Consider the following 14282-nt stretch of genomic DNA (forward strand, 5'->3'; position numbering starts at 1 on the left):
TGCAATTCTTAGATACCAATTAACACCTCCTTTTCAGGATTTGATGTTATGAAACCTGCCACTCATTTTCTCTTTGTAGTTGAAATTATAGGAAAAGATGTCACAGAACCGGAATACAAAAATTGAGAGTATATTGCTTCTTAATAGAATATGTTTGAGATTTGTATTATATAGGTAAAATTAGAAAATATATTTTAAATGTTAAGTAGTTGTATTTCAACAATATAAGACTTTTTAAATGAGTGCAACTTTTCTTTTAACAGTTGAGAGTGTGTCTTTGGAGAGTATGGCTCATTAAAGATTCCATTGCCATAAATAAACCATGCCGAGTTTTATTTTGGAATGCAAGGAAATTTTCACTTCTAGTTATGCAGACCTAGAGGGATGCTGCGGTCACCTGTTTGTGTTTCCTGTCATTGTGTCCTACATGAGAAGTACAGGGTTGCTTCAGTAGTTGCATTCCATTTTTTTTTTTTTAATTCAGCTTGAAATTGTCAAAACGACTTTGCATTAAATGAACAAAATACCAAAAAACCATTCAGGTACTCTGTATGTTACTATACAGTCAGATTCGTACTTTTGATTCTTACTTCTAAAGGTTTTTTGGATGCATTTTTTCTTGTTAACACTCCCAAGTCTAAGTGGAGCATGTAGTGTTTGCAGTTTTTACATATGTTTTGCAAACCAAATACTTACACTGTTAACCTTATGTTAATTTAAATATTGTTTTCTACTCTTTAACATGCAAAAGCCCACTAGAGGAGTTAAGATTAGAAGGTAGCTTGACAACTAGGATCACCATCCCACATTAGCACTGCTTTTACATGAACATAATGCTAAGATTTCTTAAGGCCTGTCCAGGCTATTTAGTGTCTGTTCTTTATTAGAGTGTTTTGCTGTATGTGGATTAAAAACAACTCATTGTTTTTATAAAGCAGGACAGAAGAATTGAGGAGTACTTCTTACTCCTTTTGGGCTTCCATTGAAGTACTCATCACTTCTGTCCTAAACCAAGGGTTTAAACCCAAACCTGTACTTGCCTGCTTGAGGCTGAGGTGTTAATCCAACACAGGGCACTTCCCATGGGACACTGTGGACAATTATTCAGCAGCAGTTTCTGCACTGCAGGACACGGTGTGCCTGGCAGCATGCTGTCCTGATAGAAGGCTACCAAGTGATTGTACTACAGCTTATTCACAGGTTGGAAGCTGGATGATGGCTGTCTCTCTATTCATCTGAGCTTTGACACAACTGGACAAGAAAAACTAGAAAGCAACATTTACATGCCAACATCTTTCCAAAAATCTGGAAGGCGTGATGGAGAATTAGGTAGGTAAAAAGATGTCTATGAAATCTGCATAATGCCTTTGGATGTGCCATTAGAGAAAAGAAGATAATTAAGTTTTTGATAATGATTTACAAACTCTAAAATGGTCTGTAGTGCATATGCAAAATGCACTGGGTCAGTGCTATGGCTCAGTGTCTTACGAAGTACCAGCTGCAAACAGAATGCTTTATATTCCACAGGAAAGTAGACAGTCTTGGCTTTCTAATGATATAAAGCAATTCATTCCTGCCTTAATGCCTCCAAGGGTTCCAAATCTCGAGCCAGATTCTGTTTCAATGCTTGTAGACTTGCTCTTTAGGGACTGCAGGCAAGTGTAGTTTTTGGAGATTAAATTCATATTTTAGGAAAGAAAGAGAAACCTTTGTCTGGCATGTTGTTTTGTGTTTTAAAATTGCAGCTACTCTTTGTAAAATGTTGGTGTGAGAAGCCACCATGTGGTGTCTACTTGTTGGTACTTGTTTTTCCCAGAAGCCAGGAGGCCAAAGGTGTGCGATAAATGGAGCTTATTAGACATTGAACTCTTTGGCTAATTACCTACTTTCTGAACAGAGTGTAACTGAGAATGGGTTTTTTTTGTCCCAGTCTCATGAATATCACAGGTCAGTCAAAACTGATCACCAGGCCTTGTGAAGCATTAGTTATGAAATTTTTGTTGCAAAGGATGCTGGCTTCTTCTTCACTGCTACATCACAACATTTTCTGTTTTGCTGTCTTCCCCCCAAAATCTGGGTGCAGCATGTAACTTTACTGACAAAGAATTGAGTAATTAAGGAATAGTCCGTGGTTTTCTTGACCACAAAGATCAAGAATTAGAGTAAGAAATAAAGGGCTTTTTACAAATTAGACCTTTATTTAGATACTGAGAAGGGGTAGCACAGTGCATCATGCCTTGAAAGCATGGGAACTTTCCACAACCCTAGCCGTAATCTGTGGAATGATCTCACAATAGCTAATTAAATTTTGGTTTTCAAATACTTCCCTCATCTCATTTTTAAGAAATTCCCCATATGCAGTGATTTAGGGCTGAACAGTTGAGACTCTGTATAACCTAACAAGGAGTGAACTACTCTAAACGTCAGTTCCCTTGAGTCCACAGGAAGACATGAATGCCTTTACCAGCTAGGGATCTGCCAGAGTACTCTAGACTTTGTAAAAGCAGTTATTATTAGTAATGGACTGGATACTGTATGCGCAGAAAGGGGTAAAAGGAAAGATTCTCAGACATTACAGGATTTTCTTTATGGATTGATCTTTGTTTTTATTGTCTGTAGGAACTAGTGAACAAATCAAAATGCCAGCCAAGCTCTTCCAGAAATCTGGATTTTCACAAAGATGAGCATGTAATGATAGTTTCGCATTTGCCCAAATAGTCAGCTTTTTCCACTCCATTGTATCCTACAGTCCCTCATCTCCTCACTGAGCTGCTGCAGGTAAAAATTTTCTACTTCCTCTTAAACCATTTTGATGACTCTCTCCTTTTGATGTTTGTGATTAAAAAATACAATAGGAAGACGCCACCTTACAGGGGAAGAGGCTCTCACCTGAGTTATCTTCTGTAGCTGTAAACAAGCAGTGATGGTTTCTTCCCCAGAGAAAAGTGAGGCAGACCAAAGGAAACAGTGGTAACAATTCATCCACTAACAAATCTGGAACTACAAGAGAGAGGATTTACAAGGTTTGTGGAAAGGAGATAAGTAGCAGACCTCAAAACTGAACCCAGATACCCTGACATCCAGCTCTGGCTATAACTGAACAGGCACCTGCATTGTTTCTTTGTGATGGCCAACACAGGGGTTTAAATCCAAGCAAGCAGTGCTGAGCTTTTTCAGCGCCCACCAAAGTAAGTAGGGCTCAGAGGTGCTCAGGCCCATGCTGCCCTCGGCAGGGAGATGGCGTTGGACCTGCTCTAGGCCAGTGTTGGCTCAACCCCTGCCACCCCCAGGCTCTGCTACCTGCCTGCGTCAGCCACCTTCTTCTATTTCTCATATGCCTCTAATCCACCAAACACACACGTGGGAGTATCTAAATTAAAAATAGCATCCCAGGAAAAAAATTGCAGTGCAGTTGGAGAGCTGATTTGCAGCTGAATTATTCATCCCCACATATCCCTCTCATCCCAGGATGATAGTACTGGAGCTACACAGGTGCAGCCTGGCTCAGGGACTGGTCATGCAAGGGAGAGAACACAACTTTGTGGGTGTCTGTCTCCTGTCAGCAAGCTAAACCTCCCACCTTTCAGCTCATCTGTCTTTTTATACCAACTGCTACATGAAAACACCTTAAACCACCACCTCGCTCCCTTCCACGTCACTCCTTTTGCTTATTATCCAATAACCAGATTAATGCAGCTTGGCTCTCTCCAACCCAAAGAATTGAATTAGTACAACCTTTTAAAAGGTTATTGGAATGTTCTGTTCCATTAACACCAAACTTTAGTAGAGACAGACATGAAAAAGCTGTTCCTGTGCTTTTATTGGCCAGACCTGAGCTGGGGTGCTTTGGTGGGTTGCCAGCTTGCGAAATTGCAATTTGCAAGAGACCTGGAGTGATTTTCCCCATGTATCTGCAGGGGTGGCCTTTGGTTTTAATCTGTGCTCTGGTAGTTGTGATTGCAGTGTATGATGTAGAAAAAGATCTGGCAGTTAATTGTCACTTTTTTTTGTAAGGAATTTTTGTAAATAACATTTTTATTTCCACTGAGAATCATTCAATTATCAGAGCAATCATAAAAACCTCATAAGCCAGAAGATCCTGCAACATGAAAGAAAGGCACAAACCCCCCTTGGACTTAACTTCAAAGTAGTTTTCATAGTTCCTGGCTGGCATCCTTCTTCTCATGCTTGGTGTGGCATATTTGACATGGCTGCCCTTACCACCATATTCCTGGGCTGGAGCCTTGCAGGACCCCCATCAGGCATCCTCCCTGAAGATCACGCCCTGCTGGGAAACTCATAGGCACGTGAAAACCAAATGGCATAATAATTAGGAAAACCCCTCTGTATTTGCTTCTTTGCTTCTGGCAGCCAAAACCTCCCATTTCAACTGGCAGTGTAAGCAAGATGTTTGTGTTGCACAAAACAGAGCTTAGTCCTGGGTTGTTCTGGGCAATGGCTTTTATGTGTGCCCGCTTCTCTCCATTGGCTCTCCTGTCTGTGGGGTCGTAGCCCCAGTTCTTCTCTTCCATGGTTTCTATAGGATAACTACATGAGTGTGATACTCCCCATCTCATTTCTACAACTCACTGTCATATGCCACCAACTCATACCCAATCCAGTCATGGCTGCTTTGGAGGTGTGTTGGGTCTTAGGAGGCTAATCTTCCCCCACAAAACTGCAATTACTTCATTCTGAATTACAGCACATTCCTCAGAAACACATAATGAAGACATGAGTCCATGTAAGGATGGTCCCACCTCATTTGGTGCTGCAGGCATTCAAAAGGGAAGATAGGGATGACTTCAATAGCACCCAACCCTCTCCTGTGATCCAAATATCTTTCCAGCTTCCACCTCAGCCTGAGGCATTGCATAGATGGAGCAGGAGTCACAGATTGGCTTTGGATGTTATCCAAAGTAACCATGGGACTGAAGTGATCAAGAGAAAAGGGTACAACAACAGCTCTAAGTCAGGGATTGTCCAAGGAAGCACTTGCTACTTTGGATAGAAGTGCTACAGTCTCTCTCTCAAGTTTCTGACCTATTCCTGCAGCTCAGTGATACAGGAGACTGTGCTAGACATCAGTCTGGGCACTTGCCTCAGGCCTTCTGCTTTGCTTTCTTCTACTAGTTGGCACTCAGTAGCATCATCCCTTCACTGCAGGGAGATTGTTCCCAGTGGGAGCTGCAGGGAGCAGGTCTGCTACTTATACACACCCTGGCAACCTTTTCTGGGATGTAAATGCCTAGGCTCATGCACTTCCAGTGTACAGCCAGAAAGAAGCCCTCCAGTTTTCACAGCCTCTACGGCTTTTGCTAAATTATGTATCACCTTTTCTTTAGCTGATAAATCTCAGCTGGGAAGCAGCTGCTCACTAACCACTGTAACGGGGACGATTTCTCCAAAAAGGGCCATTCAGCAACAATCTTGCTACTTTCTGTATTCATTCATACCCTCCGTATCCTTCTTTTTTGCAGCTAAACGTTAGTTTTGTGTGAAGATTTGCTGAGCAGTGAAAGATAAACCAGGCTGGAGAGAGGAGAAGAGAGCCCGGGAATGCTATTTGTGTGATGTCAAAAGAGCACCAGAGTTTACTGTTATCTCTGATGAAATGCTGAAGGGCAAGGTGAGAAAATGGAAATTTATTATCACTAATCATAGTTCTTCTTTCGCTGGACTCATAAAACAGCAGGAAGTAGAGAAAAGAGAGAATTTTGAGTGGCTTTCAGCTGTATATTTAAGCGTGAATCATCCTCCATCTATTGCAAAGTCTTTTTTTTATGTAGTTGAATTTTCATGAAGGAATATATGAACTTTGCCTACAACAGATGTCATCTTGAAGGGGTTTTTTTCTTTTAATATTTGACTGTAGCCCCAGTATAATAGGCAATATTGGGGTTTCATCTTTCACCAGTACTAGCTGTAAAATCCAGAGGAGATGATCATTAGCATGCATGACTTAAGAGATGTACAGCACTCAGTGAATCAGGATACAGACCAAGAATTAACTGTTGAAGAAATTAAAAAATAATTCAAGAATGTTTGAGAATACTGCAGTCTGTCCAGACTCCAAAGAGCCAGTGCACAGTGTAGAGGGCTGTAGTAATACATTCCCCTCTGGTTTCCCTGAAGGGATACAGGGAGAATTTGCTGGGAATACAGTGGCCAGTAGGAACATGGGGTCTGCAAAGAAAATTCTGGCAACATGCTGCAACAAGAGTGTGGAGGGTGAGGTTGAATGGTGGGAGCTTCCAGCTCCAGGCTTGAATTTTCATATGAAAAGTCATCACTCACTCATCTGAAAATGGCCAAGGTGGCTGCCAGAGAGGGGAGCAAGAGCTGGCCAGAGTGCAGGTTGCTGGAGGCACCTTTTTACAATCTGCTGAGGAGCGGGCTTCAGTTTTCACTGCCCACCAGTACAGACTGAACCGCATGCAACAGGGTGGCGGACTGTAGGTTGTATGTGCTTGGAGATGAGTGGAGAAGTGCTGAAGAGGCCATGCTCTGTGGCAGCATCCTCAGCCACAGCCCAACATGCAGGGCTGCAGCTGAAACAGAGCCTTTTAGTAGCTCCTTGCATGATTGCCCTACTGAGCTTTCCTTCAAAACATTTAAATATCTCCCGAACAACTGTCTTGGTGGCAAAGCCTAAGCCGTGCCATGTTTGAAGGATGCTGGGAGTTTTTTGTTGCTATTATTATTCACCCTGCCCTTTATGCAATGCCAACACTACTGCTGATTTATCTGCTGTATTCAGAGCCTTTTTCAAGACCTCATTTCCCCGTGAGAATATTTCTTACTGATTTACGTGGACTGTAGTGAATCAGGCTGTTGGGGACAGGAATGGCCACACAACTGGCCTCAGCCTGCGGGCTGCACAGCAAGCTGTACAGTGAAATATTTATGAAAGAGCTGCCCCAGAGCTCTGGTTTTCTGGGGAATGAAGAACAGGTTCAGCCAATGAAGAGTGTTTCTCTCCTCTCCCAGAGTAATTGCTGGATTCAAGAGGCCAGTATTTCTTACCACTTTCTTTGATTAGATCATTTCTTTGTAAAGAAATTATTTTTGACAATCAATCTTTGTTTTCTTCTGCTAATTTTCCACAAATTTCTCCCAAATCTCTCCTGTACTATGTCATGCATGTGCCCTCCAGATTATGCTCTCCTGATAAGTTCCTTTGATTTCATATCACTGCAGGACAGTGCCCCTTGACTGGCTCCACGGTAGCCTCTGCTCAGCAGACTCCCCTGTGCTTGCTCCGAGTCCTGGTGTTAAAACTAGCTCTAGCAGATGTGTATGTGTAACAATGACAGTTTGGAAGATGGAAATTGAAGCAGCCCGTATGTGTCCTGCTCTCAGAAAGCAGGGGAGTGCTTTACATTGTGTTCTCCCATTAGCTAAGACAACAAGAGGATTTTTTTTCTTCCATGGACGTTGCGTAGTACAAGATTCCAGAAATGTCACTCTGACCCCTGACTGAGGGTAGACAATGGACTGTCCTTGAGCTTTTGCCAGTGGAACAGGAAGACTTATGGGCATGGGAAGACGCTTTCTCTGTTTTCAGTGCCAGTACTTATTATTTCTCTGTTCTAGAAGTACAAATTCCCAGATGTTAAGTAGTGCCCCGTTAGAAAGCCATAATTTTTAGAGACAAGTTTGGCCCTGCCTTAAAAGCAAACAGGAGCCTTAAAAGACCTCTCTGGTTGTTTCTCTCAGACCAATCAGACACTGGGCATTTCTGCAAATAGAGGCTTTCATTCATTTGTCACACTAAGACTTAATGACTCAGTAAAACAGTAGAAGTTAAGTAGGTGGACTATTTGCTTATCATTTTCACAAACTATAAGCAGTTGAACTTTTTATTGCCTTTATAAGAGGTTTCTGCCCTAGTTCTGCCCCCAGCCTCCTGGCCACAGGGCTCTTGCCCTCTCAGTTGTGCCAGCACTGAAACAGTGATCTTTTTGTGGCCTGTCTCTGACAGAGGGGACAAAATTCTCCTCCCTTTGTGAGTTTGTGGGAAAGGATGATAATTGGCATTTACTATTTGTGCCTAATGCATTACTGCCCAAACAGTATTTACAAAAGTAACAACCCTTTCTGAAGCTAAAGCAAGAGTACAGCTAGGAGTGACAAAAGCCCTGTCATTAGAGCAAGTACATTAAGGAGCTGATGTCAGTTTATTTGTCTCTTGGTGGCACAAAAAACCCTGGTGCTAAGAGAGAAACAAGAAGAGCAGTCATATATTACTTTACTGATTATAATCTCTGGTTTACTCCCTTGGTTAGCAGTTTTTCATAGAAGGTTTGTGCCTCATTCAGAGGCACATATGAAAGCTTCAGTGTCTGCCCAGGTTGTTCCTGTGGGATAAGGAAACTGTCTGATCCTGACCCTTAATCTGACCCATGCTGGCTTTCCCTTACCATCTTAGTAGCTTGAGTGTCTGTGCCCTTCCCTGGCCCCTTGCAAATACAAGTTCTCTCTGCCATGTGAACAAAGGGGAGGTTCACACTCCACTATAGGTAAATGGAGCTGAAACCATCAGCTGGAGACCCTCAACGGGGCATTTGAGAATTGGCAGCCAATGGTCCCAGCCAATGGTCTGAGCACTGTTGTGGACCAGAGGTTCAAAAGTTGCATTTGGGCTGGGAGAAGAATAGCATCCCTCTTCATATCCATGCTATTTGCCTTACAGATAATCACTGATGTGGGTTATTTTCTGCTAATAACTAGAAAATTAGTTTTAAAGCTACATGTCTCTCTCCCATTTCACTTTTAAGAGACAGTACTTATTTTTAAAAGAAATTACTCACAAACAGTACGTTTTCCTGGCCATATCCTTTGATCGAAATGTCTGTATTGCAGATGGCAGCGTGTCTAATCCTCATGAGACAAGTTTCCTGGAACTGAACAGAAGACAAAGTGTGAATATCGCAGCTTCGTAAAACTGTGCCTGTTCAGTAGAAAATCAGTCAGCAATACAAAACAATTGTTTAAGAAGGCAATGTCTTGGCATCTATCTTAAGTTGCATATAAACAGTTCAATCCTTCTCAACCTAGTTGTAGTTGCAGAAGCAAAACTGGGTAATGAGAACATTGTTTCGAAATGGAAATTAATGAACGAGTTGCTTACTAAGCAGAGAGATGTTTCTTTGCCGGCACAGATAGACACCCTCTGGTTTCTTTCCCTTCTTGAATGACTATAATAATGGGACAAAATAAAAGCTTTTACTTCATAGAGAAATACTAGCTCAGAACTACATTGAAAGCCAGCAGAAGAAGAACAGGGTCTTGAAGGGCCTCCTGTCAACTTTCTCCCTGTTCAAGCTGAGTGAAGTACCTACAAGCTGTCAGATACAAGCAATCAAACAACCAAAGGGACACCACAGCTCTAACTGGACATGCTTATAATGAAAGGCTACACTTGATGAACAAGTCTTTCAGATTAGTCTTTGCTATGCAAGTATATTGTAGAAAAAAATTGGTACAAACAAGTTGAGGAAAAAAACTCAAGAGAGAAGAAGGTAAATAAAACTGAGGTTTTGACTGTCCTAAGAGATCAGGACTACAAATGATGTAAAAGCCTTTTGCATTTATGTTTTAATATTCCTGGATAACTACAAACTTGTGAAGAGTAGGAACCAAGAGTACCCAAGCATGACCAGTGCAGCTGAAAATAAAGTATTAGCCCTGGTGATGTATTTCAGAGTGATCTGCTTTTCAGAGGAAGGTATGTGGGGGGATTTACTAATATAATAGAAAGGGAAATATTATTAAATTATGTCTGAGGAAGATATTCTTCATATCTCTAAGGAGACTTAATCCCAAGGTGATTCAAGAATAATAGACAAAGCCCAGGAGCAAGAATAATAAAACTCAATTTTTTTTTCGTTTTTCTTCTTCCTCTTCACTTACCCTTCCCACCTTCCCTCACTGTTTAAGTGTAAAGCAAAGTAGTGTGCATACAATGTTAAAGGAAAGGTCAAGATGAGACAGAACTCCCAGAACTCTGCCAGCAGATACTGAGACCTTTTCCTTTACAGAACTCAGCACAGGGTGTTGGAGGGAAAGCTTCACTTCTTTTCCTGTCCCCATTTCAGCAGGTTGGGCATTTGCCCTTTTAATCCAACCGTCATTTAGTGGAAGGGGCCTGTGACATTCCTTCCTTAGTTGCTCTCCTCTGTATCCTTTCCTGTCCTGGAAAGCAAGAGGTGTTTGGGATACCACAGGTGAGCAAAACCACTCCCAGTACAAGCATGATAAAGATGAAAAACTTTTGGCAGTGCAATCTGCTGCCAGAGGAAATAAAACTAACATATGTTTATACAAATCAGTACATTGAGCCCAGAAAATACGTGGCCCAAAGGCTCTGTTGGCTTTTTTTAGGTTTAGTGTAGGTGGGTGGAAAGTTCCTTTGTGCCTACAATAGAGCAGAATGGCTAATGACTCTGGGAGAGAAGGGAGGTAGGATGGACTGAACACTGCATGAATCACTGGAGCATGGGCCTGAAGAAAACTAGGCATCTCAGGGTTATGCTACCAGGAATGGACCGGTGCCCTGATTATGCATGGGATGGAAGCTACTTTAATTTCTGTTACCTAGTCTGATAAATGAGATAAATAGCTTCTTTGCAACTTCTTAAAAGGGTTCATATTGTGAATTACTAAACAACGACTGAGGCCCGGTGAAATATGTAGGAATTGTATGAGGCTGAAGTTATGGCATTTTTCTCTGCAAAATAATCTCAACATCCCTCATGCCATTTGAATTATGTCTGCTGTCACTACAGTGAATTGCAAATGTTCGTAGATGTCTCCCTGCATACATCATGCACGTATTTGTTTATATAAAAGAACCATCTTCAGATGAAGAAATGCTGGTGTTCAGCCATTCTGGCTGTAGACTCAGACTAGAAGGCTGGTGAATCTAACTCAGGAGAAGAATTAATTTTTTAAGCATGAACCTCTCTTCTTGATGTTTGCTATCACTTAGATAACTCACATTTTAACATACTGTATTGTCTGTGGGGTGAAGGCTGGGCAAGGGGACTCATGAGAATTACCCCTCCATATCTGAGCAAACAGTGCACAGTCAGGAACACAAACAATGCCTGGTCTTTGTTCAGCACACAGGCTTTCCTGGAAGAGGAATATTAAGTCAACAAACCACTAGCTCTGAAGACAAGCTGCCAGCTTGCAGCTGTAGTACTACTCCAGTCATTTTAGCCAAAAATATTCCTTCCAAGACTTCTGTATTGCATATGTGGAAAAGGATCTCTTCTGACCAATGGAATTCATCACCATCAGAAAGAATATGTATTAAATCTTATCTGGCTACAAGCACCAACTGCAGAGCCCTTTATAAAACTCCTCTTCGTGACAAAAAGAGAAAATTACCTCTTCCCAGTCTCTTGTACCTCACTTGCTCTATGCATTTCCCCATCTCTTTTCCAGGCATTGATTGAATCAAAGGAGTTTGGGTTTACTCACTATTGCGTCCACTGACCCACACAGAAGTATGTGGTGGGCAAGATTTTGGAATTCCTCTCTTTTAGCCAAAGTTAGCTAAAAGAAGAGGGAATGCCTTTTAATACTTACCTACCAATTTCAGGGAAGATGGAAATAATTTTTCTTTCACCCTTGTTTAGCTTTTCCCTGATAGATAAAAGGAAGAATTTCCACGATTGATCTGTTTTCACATTTTTACAAGCATTTGAGATGCAGGTCCCCTCTTTACTTTCCGAAAGGGAGATTATACCAAGAGTATATGGAGACTATTTTCTTTGCAAGACCAGATCTACAGAGCAGAACAGCTTCTCACAGCCTCACCTCTGCAGTCTTTGCCAAGTCTCTTCCATAGTGGGAAAGCTGCATTTTGCCTATCCTGCTGAGAAAGCCCCCCTTCACATTTCTTATAGCAATGGTGAACTCAAACCATTGCACTTCCAAGGCCAGAGCATCTCTCTGCTCTTATCTAAATGACTTATTATAAGGCAGCCTTTCTGGAGGAATAGCAGCTCAGCTAGTCCACAGGTTACTTTACTATGCATTAGTCATCTGTGCTTAAAATTTCCCTAGCAGTTGGCATCATCATGTGACAATCTCTGGAAATGAAACCTTTAATGTCAAAGCAGCCCCCAACAACTCTCTGCATGCCACTGGTCAGTGAATCTCAGCCTTTAGCAAGAGAAGGGACTGCAGAGTTTTTCTCTGACTCCTGCAACCCAACTGCTGCTGAGAAAATTAAACAGGCAGCAAAAAAAGACCCACAACCTTATGGCGATACATAGTTGCCATAAGGATAATAGCTGGCATTTGAGTCTCATTGGCCAGTTAAGGGTAGCATCCATGATGCCCAAGAGGTTGCCATATTAGGCTCAGGATTTAGAAGAGAGATTAGAGGCAGCTGTTCCCTTATCGGTGTAAAGATGGAAGTTCAGGGTATAAAAATAAAATGCAACTGATCATCATTTTGCTCGGAGGCTATAGCCAGCTTCAGGAGTGATGCTTGCCTGGAGGAGCAGTGGCAGCAGCATGGCAGACCCACCCTGTCTTTGTGGAGGGTGCTTGGGAATGCAAGCCTCAGCCCTGTGCAGTGGCTGCTGGTATCTTCAGGGGGACCTCAAAGTTGTCACTGCTTTTCAGCTCTCTGGAGGGATGTGTGCTGGGGGACAGCTACCCCTTTGGAAAACCTTTGTTTGGAAGAGCTTTGCTATTGAATAAATAGCCATGAACAACCTTTGGAGCTGGGATAAAGGGCACCTACTTTTGTTGTAGTCACACAGAATCATTTTTCTGGAAGTGTAAAGTATCCATGCAGGCTGGGGAGAAGCGCCTTTTATCATGCTTCCAGTCTCCTTGTCATAAGTGAACAGAGCAGGACTGAACTGCTCCATGTCCAAGGGGATCTGACTCGAGTCCTCAGCACTGGGAAGTGCTTCCAAAAAGCACAGCTGCCACAGAAATGCTGAAAATCATGCCTAATGGGCCAGGACAACCACGCTTTTTCCTAAATGTAACTAACTGTTACAATGCAAACACAAATTGAACTACTAAAGCCCAGCTGATCTGAATATGTCTTCATCTGGGTAAGCTGTTTTCTTTAGAGCATAATAAATTATAACTGTTTCTGCAAGCTGTCTCTGAATAATGAGATGAGAACAGAATACAAACCTTGGGAGAAATATTTCAAAACCTTAATCCCAAGAAAGGGTTATTCAAACACTGCTTATAATTTCTGTGGTATTTTAATGAACATTTATTAACATGTCTCTTGTTTAGAAAAATCAGATTATTCAAAACAAAATAGCATAAAAATGGTCTTAAAAAAAAAAGTTTTTCCCCTGTGAATTATCAGATTGCCGTCATCAACTTGTACAGTGATGCATTTATCGTTGGCCCTCAACATTTGTTGAGTTACATGTACTCTCTTAAATCCAACCCCTTATCCTGTATCACCATACTTTTTCATCAGCAGATACCTCTGTTAATCATACAAAACAGTATGCTTATATAAGGTGTTCTACAAATGTAGATATGAAGCTAGAATGATTATGAACATCTAAAAGGAATCATCTTTGGGAAGGAACTAAGCAATGAAAAACTTCATTCCCCAGAGTGATTGCATTGGAAAGTTACGAGATTTTAAAGGTGGACTTTAATGACACCTTCCTAAACTACTGCTGTCTGATTTATTTTATGTATAGTCTGATCATCTGCCTTGAGAAACTATCACCACTAGTCATAACTCATAAATATTACACTGTGTTACTGGAAAGTGCTGGTTTTTTAGACAACTCAATAGATGATTACCAGTTTTCTAGGTAATTGACTTCCTTTTACTTGACACTTAAGCCATTTATTAATGACAGGATTGTGCTGGGTAATTAAGAGAGGGATACACTTAAATCCTCATTTTGGTTCAGTTCTTACACTGGTCTTAATTTACTTCACTTCTGAAAATCATCAAATCTTTAGTTCCAAGTTTTAATGATATGCAAACTGACATGACTCAAGCTATATATTTGATCATTCTGTTAAGCTCTGGAGCCCTCTGCTCTGCCATTGCTGGACAGCTGTACAAAAACCTTGGGTACTTTCTATAAAATACCAGGAAGCTTTGTGAAGTGTGTGTTAATCTCTGGTTTGAACATCACAACACACAGGGAATCAAGCAGAACACAAAATGAAAATGTGAAGAATTAGGAATCTCAGTCACTTAATTCTTCATAGACTCTTGCTCGTAAATTAGATCTAGCAGAATGTCTCAGTATGTAAAATAT

General features: G+C 41.4%; 1 protein-coding gene and 1 long non-coding RNA gene across 4 annotated transcripts in view; one reads left to right on the forward strand and one right to left on the reverse strand.

Moving 5' to 3' along the window:
* LARS2 (leucyl-tRNA synthetase 2, mitochondrial) overlaps positions 1-4279 on the reverse strand; it is a 97744-nt gene extending 93465 nt beyond the window's left edge. For 2 of the 3 annotated variants that reach the window (XM_042043273.1, XM_042043274.1), the window contains exon 1: positions 2890-4278. The gene's annotated coding sequence lies outside the window, so the exon portion shown is untranslated. Of the gene's footprint in view, positions 1-2889 lie in introns of all 3 variants that reach the window. The other variant, XM_042043275.1, reaches the window with a different exon arrangement.
* LOC121671487 lies at positions 967-14262 on the forward strand. The gene is made up of 4 exons (XR_006018530.1): positions 967-1329; positions 2620-2778; positions 5481-5629; positions 8866-14262. It is a non-coding gene; the product is annotated as an uncharacterized LOC121671487 (long non-coding RNA).
* Positions 14263-14282: the final 20 nt, after the last annotated feature.

Source organism: Corvus kubaryi, unplaced genomic scaffold, assembly GCF_017639235.1.
Source record: "Corvus kubaryi isolate FWS band 111438036 unplaced genomic scaffold, C.kubaryi_AGA036_p1.0 37398, whole genome shotgun sequence".
In the NCBI taxonomy this organism is placed as follows: Eukaryota; Metazoa; Chordata; class Aves; order Passeriformes; family Corvidae; genus Corvus; species Corvus kubaryi.